The sequence below is a fragment of the Ranitomeya imitator genome, chromosome 3 (genome assembly GCF_032444005.1).
Source record: "Ranitomeya imitator isolate aRanImi1 chromosome 3, aRanImi1.pri, whole genome shotgun sequence".
In the NCBI taxonomy this organism is placed as follows: Eukaryota; Metazoa; Chordata; class Amphibia; order Anura; family Dendrobatidae; genus Ranitomeya; species Ranitomeya imitator.
This window is the reverse complement of record NC_091284.1, coordinates 743816216-743833337: the sequence shown is the minus strand read 5'-3', so window position 1 is coordinate 743833337 and position 17122 is coordinate 743816216. Positions and strand designations below refer to the sequence as shown.

The window sequence follows — 17122 nt, the reverse complement described above, 5'->3', positions numbered from 1 at the left end:
CCTCGTGTAGAGTATACAGCCCTCATGGAGCGTATACAGCCCTCGTGTAGAGTATACAGCCCTCATGTAGAGTATACAGCCCTCGTGTAGAGTATACAGCCCTCGTGTAGAGTATACAGCCCTCGTGTAGAGTATACAGCCCTCGTGGAGCGTATACAGCTCTCGTGGAGAGTATACAGCCCTCGTGTAGAGTATACAGCCCTCATGTAGAGTATACAGCCCTCATGGAGAGTATACAGCCCTCGTGTAGAGTATGCAGCCTCGTGTAGAGTATACAGCCCTCGTGTAGAGTATGCAGCCCTCATGTAGAGTATACAGCCCTCATGTAGAGTATACAGCCCTCATGTAGAGTATACAGCCCTCATGGAGAGTATACAGCCCTCGTGTAGAGTATACAGCCCTCATGTAGAGTATACAGCCCTCATGTAGAGTATACAGCCCTCATGGAGAGTATACAGCCCTCGTGTAGAGTATGCAGCCTCGTGTAGAGTATACAGCCCTCGTGTAGAGTATGCAGCCCTCATGTAGAGTATACAGCCCTCTTGTAGAGTATACAGCCCTCGTGTAGAGTATATAGCCCTCATGTAGAGTATACAGCCCTCATGTAGAGTATACAGCCCTCGTGTAGAGTATACAGCCCTCATGTAGAGTATACAGCCCTCTTGTAGAGTATACAGCCCTCGTGTAGAGTATATAGCCCTCATGTAGAGTATACAGCCTCGTGTAGAGTATACAGCCCTCATGTAGAGTATACAGCCCTCATGTAGAGTATGCAGCCTCGTGTAGAGTATACAGCCCTCGTGTAGAGTATGCAGCCCTCGTGTAGAGTATGCAGCCTCGTGTAGAGTATACAGCCCTCGTGTAGAGTATGCAGCCCTCATGTAGAGTATACAGCCCTCATGTAGAGTATACAGCCCTCATGTAGAGTATACAGCCCTCATGGAGAGTATACAGCCCTCGTGTAGAGTATACAGCCCTCATGTAGAGTATACAGCCCTCATGTAGAGTATACAGCCCTCATGTAGAGTATACAGCCCTCATGGAGAGTATACAGCCCTCGTGTAGAGTATGCAGCCTCGTGTAGAGTATACAGCCCTCGTGTAGAGTATGCAGCCCTCATGTAGAGTATACAGCCCTCTTGTAGAGTATACAGCCCTCGTGTAGAGTATATAGCCCTCATGTAGAGTATACAGCCCTCATGTAGAGTATACAGCCCTCGTGTAGAGTATACAGCCCTCATGTAGAGTATACAGCCCTCTTGTAGAGTATACAGCCCTCGTGTAGAGTATATAGCCCTCATGTAGAGTATACAGCCTCGTGTAGAGTATACAGCCCTCATGTAGAGTATACAGCCCTCATGTAGAGTATGCAGCCTCGTGTAGAGTATACAGCCCTCGTGTAGAGTATGCAGCCCTCGTGTAGAGTATGCAGCCTCGTGTAGAGTATACAGCCCTCGTGTAGAGTATGCAGCCCTCATGTAGAGTATACAGCCCTCTTGTAGAGTATACAGCCCTCGTGTAGAGTATATAGCCCTCATGTAGAGTATACAGCCCTCATGTAGAGTATACAGCCCTCGTGTAGAGTATACAGCCCTCATGTAGAGTATACAGCCCTCATGTAGAGTATACAGCCCTCATGGAGAGTATACAGCCCTCGTGTAGAGTATGCAGCCTCGTGTAGAGTATACAGCCCTCGTGTAGAGTATGCAGCCCTCATGTAGAGTATACAGCCCTCTTGTAGAGTATACAGCCCTCGTGTAGAGTATATAGCCCTCATGTAGAGTATACAGCCCTCATGTAGAGTATACAGCCCTCGTGTAGAGTATACAGCCCTCATGTAGAGTATGCAGCCCTCATGTAGATTATACAGCCCTTGTGTAGAGTATACAGCCCTCATGTAGAGTATACAGCCTCGTGTAGAGTATACAGCCCTCATGTAGAGTATACAGCCCTCATGTAGAGTATACAGCCCTCGTGTAGAGTATACAGCCCTCGTGTAGAGTATACAGCCCTCATGGAGCGTATACAGCCCTCGTGTAGAGTATACAGCCCTCCTGTAGAGTATACAGCCCTCGTGTAGAGTATACAGCCCTCGTGTAGAGTATACAGCCCTCGTGTAGAGTATACAGCCTTCGTGGAGCGTATACAGCTCTCGTGGAGAGTATACAGCCCTCGTGTAGAGTATACAGCCCTCATGGAGAGTATACAGCCCTCGTGTAGAGTATACAGCCCTCATGGAGAGTATACAGCCCTCATGTAGAGTATACAGCCCTCATGGTGCCATCACAGCCCCGCTCTGCCCTCCCTGTGCCTGTAGTGAGGGCTCAGCCCCGGGTGAGATCCCCCTGTAGCGCCCGCAGCCTCCCCCTGATGATGACACACCTGCCTGTCACATATAAGCCCCTGCATCCCGCACATACAGCGGCTGCTATAGGGTGAGGCAGCAGCGGGTGTGGGCGGGGACAGGTGACATCGGGTGACAGCTCGGGTTCCTGGCAGCCGGGTGACCGGGTGCAGCTCCTGCTGGTAAGTGCCTCGCTCGGTCCTTTCTGTGCTGCTGTATCGATCTCTGTGGCATGGCTGCTGCGGACAATCATCGCCGGCGTCGCCCTCTGGGCTCGGGCTGTAGCCAGCTGCCGTGTAAGCCTCCTCCGCACACATCCAGAGCTGCAGTGCACATGTTGTGCCCCTCTGTGCACTGGTGCTGCCCCCATTGTCTGCCTGTCCCCACACAGTCTTGCGGCTTGTGTCACCCTAGCAGGGCCTCTTCCTCTGGCCCTCCTCCCTGCTCACATGTGCCAGCCTGGCCCCACAGCCTCCATTCTGCCCTGGCAGCTGTGCAGGTATCTAACCACTGTGTCCTGTGCAGGAAGGAGCGACATTGTGGCCTCCCAGGGATCACATCTATCACTGAGGGGCATCAGGGGAGCAGTGTACTGTATAGTGGGATTACTGTTATGGCTGCTGGTTGTACAGTCTGTTCTGTATTATACTGTGACTGCTCTCCTGGATACTGGCCTTGTCTGCATGGTGCTTGTGTATAAGGTCATGTACAGATGTTGGGAGTAGTCGTCCGTTCCAGATGATGTGTGCGAGCATACAGTTTGTAAGGCAAAGTTCAATTTCCAGGTTTTAGGTGTGGATCGTGTGCGCCTCCTGACAGTACAGGCCTACATGTGCGTTTCCTGACAGTACAGTACAGGCGTACATGTGCGCCTCCTGACAGTACAGGCCTACATGTGCGCTTCCTGACAGTACAGTACAGGCCTACATGTGCGCCTCCTGACAATACAAGCTTACATGTGGGCCTCCTGACAATACAGGCTTACATGTGCGCCTCCTGACAATACAGGCCTTCATGTGCGCCTCCTGACAGTACAAGGCCTACATGTGCGCCTCCTGACAGTACAGGCTTACATGTGCGCCTCCTGACCGTACACTGCAGTGCTAAAACATGTAAACTTGAAAACACGAAATTTGAACTGCATTACTGCACTAGAAATATGAAAAATGAGAGCTTTTAGCGCATAAAAATGGCCAATTTTATGTGTACCTGGTAGCCCCTTTATGGCATCTCTCTTATACCAGGTCCTAAACTTAGAAGATAAAAATATATACTTTTATTACACATAAATATATAAAAAATACAGGGGATGTGACAGGGATAGGGCCAGTGTGGACAAACACAGGGAGAGCAGGCACCAACAGGTGTATGTAATATAGTATAATCCACTTGCTACCAGAGTGTGTCAAATGATCATATTTATATAATGCCCAAAATATTGGCATACACCATGGAACAAGAAAACCCAAATACAGCGAGGCTGTACATCGCCGCTGGATCCACAACCAAGAGGATGTAAAAAAGAGTCAATTGTACATAATAGCTACCTGAAAGTGCCTGGAACCCCTGTGTAGTCCACCGTCCCCTACGCGCGTTTCGGCGCTCAAGCCTTCTTCCGGGGGAGAAGGCTTGAGCGCCGAAACGCGCGTAGGGGACGGTGGACTACACAGGGGTTCCAGGCACTTTCAGGTAGCTATTATGTACAATTGACTCTTTTTTACATCCTCTTGGTTGTGGATCCAGCGGCGATGTACAGCCTCGCTGTATTTGGGTTTTCTTGTTCCATGGTGTATGCCAATATTTTGGGCATTATATAAATATGATCATTTGACACACTCTGGTAGCAAGTGGATTATACTATATTACATACACCTGTTGGTGCCTGCTCTCCCTGTGTTTGCCCACACTGGCTCTATCCCTGTCACATCCCCTGTATTTTTTATATATTTATGTGTAATAAAAGTATATATTTTTATCTTCTACTTTGGTGGTGCGTTATCTCTGTTGGAGTTCTGTTGCTTATTGCACCGTATCCTATTTGTTCTCTGTTTTCCACATCTATATTCTATATGTGGATGTTGGCCTTTTCGCACAGGTCCTAAACTTGCCTTACCTCGCTGAGAATAAACGTCTCCATCTGAATGGGTACATGTGAAACCTCTTCCTAGACTAAAATTCTCTCTGTGGAGGGGTATCGGACCTGCTGTAATTAAAACACCTGAAGCTAGGAGGCGGAGTGCACGATCAGAAGGCTAAAGAATACATTTCAAAAACCTGACCGGCACATCCAAACATAGACTAAGTGTGAACAGGTGCTGAACCTAGAGTCGCCAACTCGTATATAGTTAAGTAAATAAGGCAGCACACTGCAGCGCTAAAACATGTAAACTTGAAAACACGAAATTTGAACTGCATTACTGCACTAGAAATATGAAAAATGAGAGCTTTTAGCGCATAAAAATGGCCAATTTTATGTGTACCTGGTAGCCCCTTTACGGCATCTCTCTTATACCAGGTCCTAAGCTCTCATTTTTCATATTTCTAGTGCAGTAATGCAGTTCAAATTTCGTGTTTTCAAGTTTACATGTTTTAGCGCTGCAGTGTGCTGCCTTATTTACTTAACTATATACGAGTTGGCGACTCTAGGTTCAGCACCTGTTCACACTTAGTCTATGTTTGGATGTGCCGGTCAGGTTTTTGAAATGTATTCTTTAGCCTTCTGATCGTGCACTCCGCCTCCTAGCTTCAGGTGTTTTAATTACAGCAGGTCCGATACCCCTCCACAGAGAGAGAGAATTTAAGTCTAGGAAGAGGTTTCACATGTACCCATTCAGATGGAGACGTTTATTCTCAGCGAGGTAAGGCAAGTTTAGGACCTGGTATAAGAGAGATGCCGTAAAGGGGCTACCAGGTACACATAAAATTGGCAATTTTTATGCGCTAAAAGCTCTCATTTTTCATATTTCTAGTGCAGTAATGCAGTTCAAATTTTGTGTTTTCAAATTTACATGTTTTAGCGCTGCAGTGTGCTGCCTTATTTACTTAACTATATACGAGTTGGCGACTCTAGGTTCAGCACCTGTTCACACTTAGTCTATGTTTGGATGTGCCGGTCAGGTTTTTGAAATGTATCCTGACCGTACAGGCCTACATGTCCACCTCCTGACAGTACAAGCCTACATGTGCGCCTCCTGACAGTACAGGCCTACATGTGCGCCTCCTGACAGTACAGGCCTACATGTGCGCCTCCTGACAATACAGGCCTTCATGTGCATCTCCTGACAGTACAGGCCTACATGTGCGCCTCCTGACCGTACAGGCTTACATGTGCGCCTCATGACAGTACAGGTCTACATGTGCGCCTCCTGACAGTACAGGCCTACATGTGCGCCTCCTGACAATACAGGCCTACATGTGCACCTCCTGACAGTACAGGCCTACATGTGCACCTCCTGACAGTACAGGCCTACATGTGCGCCTCCTGACAGTACAGGCCTACATGTGCGCCTCCTGACAGTACAGGCCTACATGTGCGCCTCCTGACAATACAGGCCTTCATGTGCACCTCCTGACAATACAGGCCTTCATGTGCGCCTCCTGACAGTACAAGGCCTACATGTGCGCCTCCTGACAGTACAGGCCTACATGTGCGCCTCCTGACAGTACAGGCCTACATGTGCGCCTCCTGACCGTACAGGCCTACATGTCCACCTCCTGACAGTACAGGCCTACATGTGCGCCTCTTGACAGTACAGGCCTACATGTGCGCCTCCTGACAGTACTGGCCTACATGTGCGCCTCCTGTCCTAAAAAGTTGGCCCAATGTCACCGAACCAAGAGGTGGCGAGGCAGAAGTGTCTGACTATGCTCTAACGTTATCATCCGCCTTGTGGCACATATTTTGACCTTTTACTCTTTATTTCACTACCTAAATGTTAAATAGGATTAGCAAAACCGATTCCCAGCCGTAGAAAATGTCACAGAAATTGTAGATCAATGGATTCAAATAGTAATGGCATTAAAGTTAGCATTAAATATCTGTACCCAGACTATATCCCACAAACAGAGCAAAGAAATACGGTATATACAAAGTGATAGATTTTATTTAGCAATATCAAAACGTCACATAAAAAATTAAGACAAACTCAAGTTGAGCCCACAAAAAGAGGCAACCAAATGTAATAGGTTTAGTAAAGAATATTGTCCGCTTACTGTAATACTCCATGGTGGCTGTAATCACAATGCCTGTATAAAGTGGAAGGTGCCATGATAAAACCATAGGAGCATGGAAATCCGAATCCGCCATCAGTAAACAACAAACCAAGGGGGATAAGAAGATTGTGAGAATGCAAGAAGCTGGATTCATCTCCTGCTAGGCTGGTGCAAGGCCCCAACTCGTGTTTCACCACTAGCCTTCATCAGGGAGTTAATTAGGATTAGTAAATCCCATATTCTCTATTGTGTGCACCAAACGAGACCCTGAAGGAGCTTCTGTTCTCTGCATAGAAAATGACAGCAGGTATTATTACGCCCGATGGCGGAAAGGGGTTAGCACCACGATTTGTGATGAACAAACTAGGTATAGTAGAATGTCAAAGATTTCACATCTTATATTACATGGGTGATATCTATTGTAAATTTTACAATAGCTCAGAAACCGGCGAATCCTCGCATGGCTCAATGCTATGGGGATTCAAAAGTCTGCAGTCACACAAAGAGACATCCAAAGTGACTGCAGACTCTTCATTTTAGGTCGGACAGTACAGTCCTCCATTCAGTATTATGGGCCTCATATGTCTCAATCAGAAAAATGGACCCCTTGTAATGTTCCATACAGGTATATTGAGCCCCATGTAATGCTTCATACAGTATAATAGTCCCCATATATTGCTCTATACAGTATAATGAGCCCCATATAATGTTCCATGCCTTATAATGAGCTCCATATATAGCTCCATACAGTATTATTGGACTCATGTAATGCTCCATACAGTGTAATGGCACCATATATTGCTCCATACGGTATATAATAGCTCCATATATTGTTCTGTACAGTATAATGGGCCCCATATAATGCTCTCTCTCTCTCTCATACTGCTCAAAAAAATAAAGGGAACCATAAAATACCACTTCCTAGATTTCTCTGAATTAAATATTCCAGTTGCACATTTTTATTCATTGCATAGTGGAATGTGTTCAGAACAATAAAACATAACAATTATCAATGTAAATCAAAATTAATATCCCAAGGAGGTCTGGATTTGGAATGATACTCAAAATCAAAGTGGAAAATCAAATTATAGGCTTATCCAACTTCAGTGGAAATGCCTAATGACAAGGAAAAGATGCTCAGTATTGTGTGTGGCCTCCACGTGCCTGTATGACCTCCCTACAATGCCTGGGCATGCTCCTGATGAGGCGGCTGATGGTCTCCTGAGGGATCTCCTCCCAGACCTGGACTAAAGCATCTGCCAACTCCTGGACAGTCTGTGGTGCAACGTGACGTTGGTGGATGGTGCGAGACATGATGTCCCAGATGTGTTCAATCGGATTCAGGTCTGGGGAATGGGTGGCCCAGTCCATAGCTTCAATGCCTTCATCTTGCAGGAACTGCTGACACACTCCAGCCACATGAGGTCTGGCATTGTCCTGCATTAGGAGGAACCCAGGGCCAACCGCACCATCATATGGTCTCACAAGGGGTCTGAGGATCTCATCTCGTAACTAATGGCAGTCAGGCTACCTCTGGCGAGCACATGGAGGGCTGTGTGTCCCTCCAAAGAAATGCCACAGATGAAAAACAGATGAAAGCTTCGCAAGGTGAGTATCATACAAGGGCAGGGGACTTGCAGTTAAAACACCACTCCAGCGGTGCAATAAAAAAAAACACGCTGGAGTGGTGTTTTAAAATCTTATAGACATGCTGCAAAATATATCTGCAGCAGAAATTGACAGGATCTGCTAGTTTTAATAGCAAATTATGCTGCAGATATAGGTATGAATTTCACTTTTTTGCAGGTGTGAGGCAGTGACCGGTGTCACATGCGAGGGTTGCTATGTTTCACCCCCCTGGAGGCGCACAGAAGCGTATTGAGGCCGTGGGAGCGCATTGCAGTCACAGGCATAGCTGTGATTGCAATGCAAAATAAAAGTAAGTTTTGGTCTTGGGCAAGCTATTTGTCCAAGGCAAATTTCAGAAAAACCTGTTCCGGGCTTTTATTTTTGAAACGGACTACAGGATGTTAGTGGGGCAGTCCTTTTCCTACCTGGCCGGTTTCCATGTGGCCTACATCCACAGGTTCCTTCTAAAAACCCCTGAAGCAGAGGGTTGGGTGTGTCAGTTGGGTTTTGTAAGTGTGCAGAGCAGAAGGCTCTGCAGAGCTCCACCTGTGTGAAGTAACACATGCAAGCGGAGCCAAAAGGCCTGGCACCCACAGTGTACATGGCGGTGCAGTCGCCCACGGCACCAATGTCTCGGATGTGGACTGTCTTGTTTCCCGGCTGCAATCCGGAGGATTTCGTGTGCTGTGTATTTTCTGTGAGTTGGACATTAAAACACATTTGTCTTTGACCTTTGCTGGGTCACTGCCTCATCACTGCACTGTGTGGATACCGCTGCACTACACAGGACAAAGGATGAAATGTGCAACTACCCAGCTCCTTCTTCACAATGATATCCACAGCAGTAAACGGACATTGCTGTGGCATCGCTGCTGCAGGTGGCCATTCACTACACTTGGTTTTTACATATTTATACATATACAGCTCTGGCAAAAAATAAGAGACGACCACATCAAAACCCTGTCATGGGCGCCCAATCTCCAGACCTGAACCTCATTGAAAACCTCTGGAATGTAATCAAGAGGATGATGGATAGTCACAAGCCCTCAAACAAAGAAGAACTGCTTACATTTTTGCGCCAGAAGCAGCGTGAAAGACTGGCGGAAAGCATGCCAAGACGCATGAAAGCTGTGCTGAAAAATCATGGTTATTCCAGAAAATATTGATTTCTGAACTCTTCCTGAGTTACAACATTAATATTGTTGTTTCTAAATGATTATGAACTTGTTTTCTTTGCATTATTTGAAGTCTGAAAGTGCTGGGTTTTTCTTTTTATTTTGACCCTTTTTCTTTGTCAGAAAAAATAAAAAATGTATTGCTTAGAAATTCAGAGACATGTCAGAAGTTTATAGAATAAAAGAACAATTTACATTTTATTCAAAAATATACCTATAAAGAGAAGTTATTCGGTTCTGATGCAATAGTCCTTGGTGATTATCGTCTTGCTGCGAGGGCTTTATAGCCGTGTACACACCACATACCATTCTGACAGCTGCTTTGTTCAGTGACCTTGGGCCTGTTCTAATAGCACAGTCCGCATACATACACTGTGGTTTATTAAAGCCTTACGAACCTGACATTGCTACAAGAACTGATCATTTTTATGGCTCATTTTTCGAGTTTTCCAGCTTTTATTTATTTTATTTTAATATACACAGTGAGTACGGAAAGTATTCAGACCCCTTTAAATGTTTCCCTCTTTGTTTCATTGCAGCCATTTGGTAAATTCAAAAAGGTTAATTTTTTTCCCATTAATGTACACTCTGCACCCCATCTTGTCTGAAAAAAACAGAAATGTAGAAATTTTTGCTAATTTAACCCCTTTCTGACATCGGACGTACTATCCCGTCCATGTGGGGTGGGCCCCTATGACCATGGACGGGATAGTACGTCCAGCGCGATCGGCGGCGCTCACCGGGGGAGCGCCGCCGATCGCGGCCGGGTGTCAGCTGCCTATCGCAGCTGACATCCGGCACTATGTGCCAGGAGCGGTCACGGACCGCCCCCGGCACATTAACCCCCGGCACACCGCGATCAAAGATGATCGCGATGTGCCGGCGGTACAGGGAAGCTTCCCGCAGGGAGGGGGCTCCCTGCGGGCTTCCCTGAGCCCCCCGCAGCAACGCGATGTGATCGCGTTGCTGCGAGGGTCTCACCTCCCTCCCTGCTCCCTCCAGCCCCGGATCCAAGATGGCCGCGGATCCGGGTCCTGCAGGGAGGGAGGTGGCTTCACAGAGCCTGCTCAGAGCAGGCACTGTGAAGGCTGCAGCACTGTAAGTCAGATCAGTGATCTGACAGAGTGCTGGGCAAACTGTCAGATCACTGATCTGTGATGTCCCCCCCTGGGACAAAGTAAAAAAGTTAAAAAAAAAAATTTCAAATGTGTAAAAAAAAAAAAAATATTCCAAAATAATGAAAAAAAAAAAAAATATTATTCCCATAAATACATTTCTTTATCTAAATAAAAAAAAAAAACAATAAAAGTACACATATTTAGTATCGCCGCGTCCGTAACGGCCCGACCTATAAAACTGGCCCACTAGTTAACCCCTTCAGTAAACACCGTAAGAAAAAAAAAAAAAAACGAGGCAAAAAACAACGCTTTATTATCATACCGCCGAACAAAAAGTGGAATAACACGCGATCAAAAAGACAGATATAAATAACCATGGTACCGCTGAAAACGTCATCTTGTCCCGCAAAAAACGAGCCGCTATACAGCATCATCAGCAAAAAAATAAAAAAGTTATAGTCCTGAGAATAAAGCGATGCCAAAATTATTATTTTTTCTATAAAATAGTTTTTATCGTATAAAAGCGCCAAAACATAAAAAAAATGATATAAATGAGGTGTTGCTGTAATCGTACTGACCCGAAGAATAAAGCTGCTTTATCAATTTTACCAAACGCGGAACGGTATAAACGCCTCCCCCAAAAGAAATTCATGAATAGCTGGTTTTTGGTCATTCTACCTCACAAAAATCGGAATAAAAAGCGATCAAAAAATGTCACGTGCCCGAAAATGTTACCAATAAAAACGTCAACTCGTCCCGCAAAAAACAAGACCTCACATGACTCTGTGGACCAAAATATAGAAAAATTATAGCTCTCAAAATGTGGTAACGCAAAAAATATTTTTTGCAATAAAAAGCGTCTTTCAGTGTGTGACGGCTGCCAATCATAAAAATCCGCTAAAAAACCCGCTATAAAAGTAAATCAAACCCCCCTTCATCACCCCCTTAGTTAGGGAAAAATTAAAAAAATGTATTTATTTCCATTTTCCCATTAGGGCTAGGGTTAGAGTTAGGGCTAGGGTTAGGGCTAGGGCTAGGGTTAGGGCTAGGGCTAGGGCTAGGGCTAGGGTTAGGGCTAGGGTTAGGGCTAGGGTTAGGGTTAGGGCTAGGGTTAGGGCTAGGGTTAGGGCTAGGGTTAGGGCTAGGGCTACAGTTTGGGTTGGGGCTAAAGTTACAGTTAGGGTTTAGATTACATTTACGGTTGGGAATAGGGTTGGGATTAGGGTTAGGGGTGTGTCAGGGTTAGAGGTGTGGTTAGGGTTACTGTTGGGATTAGGGTTAGGGATGTGTTTGGATTAGGGTTTCAGTTATAATTGGGGGGTTTCCACTGTTTAGGCACATCAGGGGCTCTCCAAACGCGACATGGCGTCCGATCTCAATTCCAGCCAATTCTGCGTTGAAAAAGTAAAACAGTGCTTCTTCCCTTCCGAGCCCTCCCGTATGCCCAAACAGGGGTTTACCCCAACATATGGGGTATCAGCGTACTAAAGGACAAATAGGACAACAACTTTTGGGGTCCAATTTCTCCTGTTACCTGTTGTGAATTCTGTGGCTGAGTTCACTTCTGTGGTCACAAGTGGTATTGCAGTCTCTGGGCTTCCTCCCTCAGGTGTTTTGGTGAGCTCGTTGGCTGCCTTGCTATTTAGCTCCACCTGAGTCTGTCTTCCTTGCTCCTTGTCAATGTTCCAGTGTTGGATCTGAGCTACTGCATCTTTCCTTGGGCCTGCTGCTCTGCTAGATAAGTGCTTCTAGTTTGTTTTCTGTTTTTTCTGTCCAGCTTGTTATTATCTTTTGCTGGAAGCTCTGAGAAGCAAAGGGGTGCACCGCCGTGCTGTTAGTTCGGCACGGTGGGTCTTTTTGCCCCTTTGCGTGGTTTTCGTTTTAGGGTTTTTTGTAGACTGCATAGTTCTCTTTGCTATCCTCGCTCTGTCTAGAATATCGGGCCTCACTTTGCTGAATCTATTTCATTCCTACGTTTGTCTTTTCATCTTGCTAACAGTCATTATATGTGGGGGCTGCCTATTCCTTTGGGGTATTTCTCTGAGGTAAGTCAGGCTTGTATTTCTATCTTCAGGCTAGTCAGCTCCTCAGGCAGTGCCGAGTTGCATAGGTAGTGGATAGGCGCAATCCACTGCTGCTTCCAGTTGTGTGAGGATAGATCAGGTACTGCAGTCTACAGAGATTCCACGTCTCAGAGCTCGTCCTATTGTTTTGGGTTATTGCCAGATCTCTGTATGTGCGCTGATTACTGCACGCTGTGTTGCCTGATTGCCAGCCATAACAGTACAAGGAGCCATTCAATGATTTCCAATAGAGGGAAAAAAGAAATCCTGACATCATTTTTTTTTCTTAGCTCTGTCTTCAGTCTTTTTTTTCCCCTAGACATTAGAGTGCTTCAGGACACAGCTGTGGACATGGATATTCAGGCTCTGTGCTCCTCAATGGATAATCTCGTTGTAAATGTACAAAAGATTCAAGATACTATTGATCAGAAATCGATGCTAGAACCAAGAATTCCGATTCCTGATTTGTTTTTTGGTGACAGAACTAAGTTCCTGAGCTTCAGAAATAATTGTAAGCTATTTTTGGCCTTGAAACCTCATTCTTCTGGTAATCCTATTCAACAGGTTTTGATTATTATTTCTTTTTTGCGCGGCGACCCACAGGACTGGGCGTTTTCTCTTGCACCAGGAGATTCTGCATTGAGTAATGTTGATGCATTTTTCCAGGCGCTGGGATTGCTTTACGATGAGCCTAATTCAGTGGATCAAGCTGAGAAAAATCTGCTGGCTTTATGCCAGGGTCAGGATGATGTAGAAGTATATTGTCAGAAATTTAGAAAATGGTCAGTACTCACTCTGTGGAATGAATCTGCACTAGCGGCTTTGTTCAGAAAGGGTCTCTCTGAAGCTCTTAAGGATGTAATGGTGGGATTTCCTATGCCTGCTGGTTTGAATGAGTCTATGTCCTTGGCCATTCAGATCGGTCGTCGCTTGCGCGAGCGTAAATCTGTGCACCATCTGGCGGTATTGTCTGAGAGTAAACCTGAGCCTATGCAGTGCGACAGGACTATGACTAAAGTAGAACGGCACGAACACAGACGTCTGAACAGACTGTGTTTCTATTGTGGTGATTCTACTCATGCTATTTCTAATTGTCCTAAACGCACTAGGCGGTTCGATAGCTCTGCCGTTATTGGTACTGTACAGTCCAAATTCCTTTTGTCCATTACCTTAATGTGCTCTTTGTCATCATATTCTGTCATGGCGTTTGTGGATTCAGGCGCTGCCCTGAATCTGATGGATTTGGATTATGCTAAACGTTGTGGATTTTTCTTGGAGCCTTTGCGGTGTCCTATTCCGTTGAGAGGAATTGATGCTACACCTCTGGCCAAGAATAAGCCTCAGTACTGGGCCCAGCTGACCATGTGCATGGCTCCTGCACATCAGGAAGTTATTCGCTTTTTGGTACTGCATAATTTGCATGATGTGGTCGTGTTGGGGTTGCCATGGCTACAAACCCATAATCCAGTATTGGATTGGAACTCTATGTCGGTAACCAGCTGGGGTTGTCAGGGAGTACATGGTGATGTTCCATTTTTGTCTATTTCGTCATCCATTCCTTCTGACATCCCAGAGTTCTTGTCGGACTTTCAGGATGTATTTGAAGAGTCCAAGTCTGATGCCCTTCCTCCGCATAGGAATTGTGATTGTGCTATCGATTTGATTCCTGGTAGTAAATTCCCTAAGGGTCGTTTATTTAATTTGTCCGTACCTGAACACACCGCTATGCGCAGTTATGTGAAGGAGTCCCTGGAGAAGGGACATATTCGCCCATCGTCGTCACCATTGGGAGCAGGGTTCTTTTTTGTAGCCAAGAAGGATGGTTCGCTAAGACCGTGTATTGATTACCGCCTTCTTAATAAGATCACTGTTAAGTTTCAGTATCCCTTGCCATTGATTTCTGACTTGTTTGCTCGGATTAAGGGGGCTAGTTAGTTTACTAAGATTGATCTTCGTGGTGCGTATAATCTGGTGAGAATCAGGCAGGGAGATGAATGGAAAACGGCATTTAATACGCCCGAGGGTCATTTTGAGTATCTGGTGATGCCGTTCGGACTTGCCAATGCTCCATCTGTTTTTCAGTCTTTTATGCATGACATTTTCCGTGAGTATCTGGATAAATTCTTGATTGTTTACTTGGATGACATTTTGATCTTCTCAGATGATTGGGAGTCTCATGTGAAGCAAGTCAGAATGGTTTTCCAGGTACTGCGTGCTAATTCCTTGTTCGTGAAGGGATCAAAGTGTCTCTTCGGTGTGCAGAAAGTTTCATTTTTGGGGTTCATCTTTTCCCCTTCTACTATCGAGATGGATCCGGTTAAGGTTCAGGCCATCCAGGATTGGACTCAGCCGACATCTCTAAAAAGTTTGCAGAAATTCCTGGGCTTTGCTAATTTTTATCGTCGCTTCATCTGTAATTTTTCTAGCATTGCCAGACCATTGACCGATTTGACCAAGAAGGGTGCTGATTTGGTTAATTGGTCTTCTGCTGCCATGGAAGCTTTTCAGGAGTTGAAGCGTCGTTTTTGCTGTGCCCCTGTGTTGTGTCAACCTGATGTTTCTCTTCCGTTCCAGGTCGAGGTTGATGCTTCTGAGATTGGTGCAGGGGCGGTTTTGTCACAGAGAGGTTCTGGTTGCTCAGTGTTCAAACCATGTGCTTTCTTTTCCAGGAAATTTTCTGCTGCTGAGCGTAATTATGATGTGGGCAACCGAGAGTTGCTGGCCATGAAGTGGGCATTCGAGGAGTGGCGTCATTGGCTTGAGGGTGCTAAGCATCGCGTGGTGGTTTTGACTGATCATAAGAACCTTACTTATCTTGAGTCTGCCAAGCGCTTGAATCCTAGACAGGCCCGTTGGTCGTTGTTTTTTGCTCGTTTTGATTTTGTGATTTCATACCTTCCGGGCTCTAAAAATGTGAAGGCGGATGCTCTGTCTAGGAGTTTTGTGCCCGACTCTCCGGGGTTATCTGAGCCGGCGAGTATCCTCAAGGAAGGAGTCATTGTGTCTGCCATCTCCCCTGATTTGCGGAGAGTGTTGCAGAAATTTCAGGCTAATAAACCTGATCGTTGTCCGGCCGAGAAACTGTTCGTCCCTGATAGGTGGACTAGTAAAGTTATCTCTGAACTTCATTGTTCGGTGCTGGCCGGTCATCCAGGAATCTTTGGTACCAGGGAGTTGGTTGCTAGATCCTTCTGGTGGCCATCTCTGTCACGGGATGTGCGTGCTTTTGTGCAGTCCTGTGGAATTTGTGCTAGGGCTAAGCCCTGCTGTTCACGTGCCAGTGGGTTGCTTTTGCCCTTGCCGGTCCCGAAGAGGCCTTGGACACATATTTCGATGGATTTCATTTCTGACCTTCCCGTTTCTCAAAAGATGTCTGTCATTTGGGTGGTCTGTGATCGCTTTTCTAAAATGGTCCATCTGGTGCCCTTGGTTAAATTGCCTTCCTCCTCTGATTTGGTGCCTTTGTTCTTCCAGCATGTGGTTCGTTTACATGGCATTCCTGAGAATATTGTTTCTGACAGAGGTTCCCAGTTTGTCTCGAGGTTCTGGCGAGCCTTTTGTGGTAGGATGGGCATTGACCTATCTTTTTCCTCGGCCTTCCATCCTCAGACTAATGGCCAGACCGAACGAACCAATCAGACCTTGGAAACATATCTGAGATGTTTTGTTTCCGCTGACCAGGATGATTGGGTGTCATTTTTGCCGTTGGCTGAGTTCGCCCTTAATAATCGGGCCAGCTCGGCTACCTTGGTCTCTCCATTTTTCTGCAATTCTGGGTTCCATCCTCGTTTCTCTTCAGGACAGGTTGAGTCTTCGGACTGTCCTGGTGTGGATAATGTGGTGGACAGGTTGCAGCAGATCTGGACTCAGGTAGTGGACAATTTGACCTTGTCCCAGGAGAAGGCTCAGCTTTTCGCTAATCGCAGACGCCGTGTGGGACCCCGACTTCGTGTTGGGGATCTGGTTTGGTTATCTTCTCGTCATATACCTATGAAGGTTTCCTCTCCTAAATTTAAACCTCGTTTTATTGGTCCGTATAGGATTTCTGAGATTCTCAATCCGGTGTCTTTTCGTCTGACCCTCCCAGACTCCTTTTCCATACATAATGTATTCCATAGGTCGTTGTTGAGGAGATACGTGGCACCTATGGTTCCATCTGTGGAGCCTCCTGCCCCTGTTTTGGTGGAGGGGGAATTGGAGTATATTGTGGAGAAGATTTTGGATTCTCGTGTCTCTAGACGGAAACTCCAGTATCTGGTCAAATGGAAGGGTTATGCTCAGGAAGATAATTCCTGGGTTTTTGCCTCTGATGTCCATGCCCCAGATCTTGTTCGTGCCTTTCATGTGGCTCATCCTGGTCGGCCTGGGGGTTCTGGTGAGGGTTCGGTGACCCCTCCTCAAGGGGGGGGTACTGTTGTGAATTCTGTGGCTGAGTTCACTTCTGTGGTCACAAGTGGTATTGCAGTCTCTGGGCTTCCTCCCTCAGGTGTTTTGGTGAGCTCGTTGGCTGCCTTGCTATTTAGCTCCACCTGAGTCTGTCTTCCTTGCTCCTTGTCAATGTTCCAGTGTTGGATCTGAGCTA

The 17122-nt window shown here is 46.1% G+C and overlaps 1 protein-coding gene across 1 annotated transcript in view; it reads left to right on the top strand.

Moving 5' to 3' along the window:
- The first annotated feature begins 2308 nt into the window (after positions 1-2308).
- The window catches only part of LOC138671043 (mitochondrial ornithine transporter 1-like), an 86803-nt gene continuing 71989 nt past the window's right edge, over positions 2309-17122 (top strand). The window contains exon 1 of the mRNA XM_069758910.1: positions 2309-2525. The gene's annotated coding sequence lies outside the window, so the exon portion shown is untranslated. The remainder of the gene's footprint in view (positions 2526-17122) is intronic.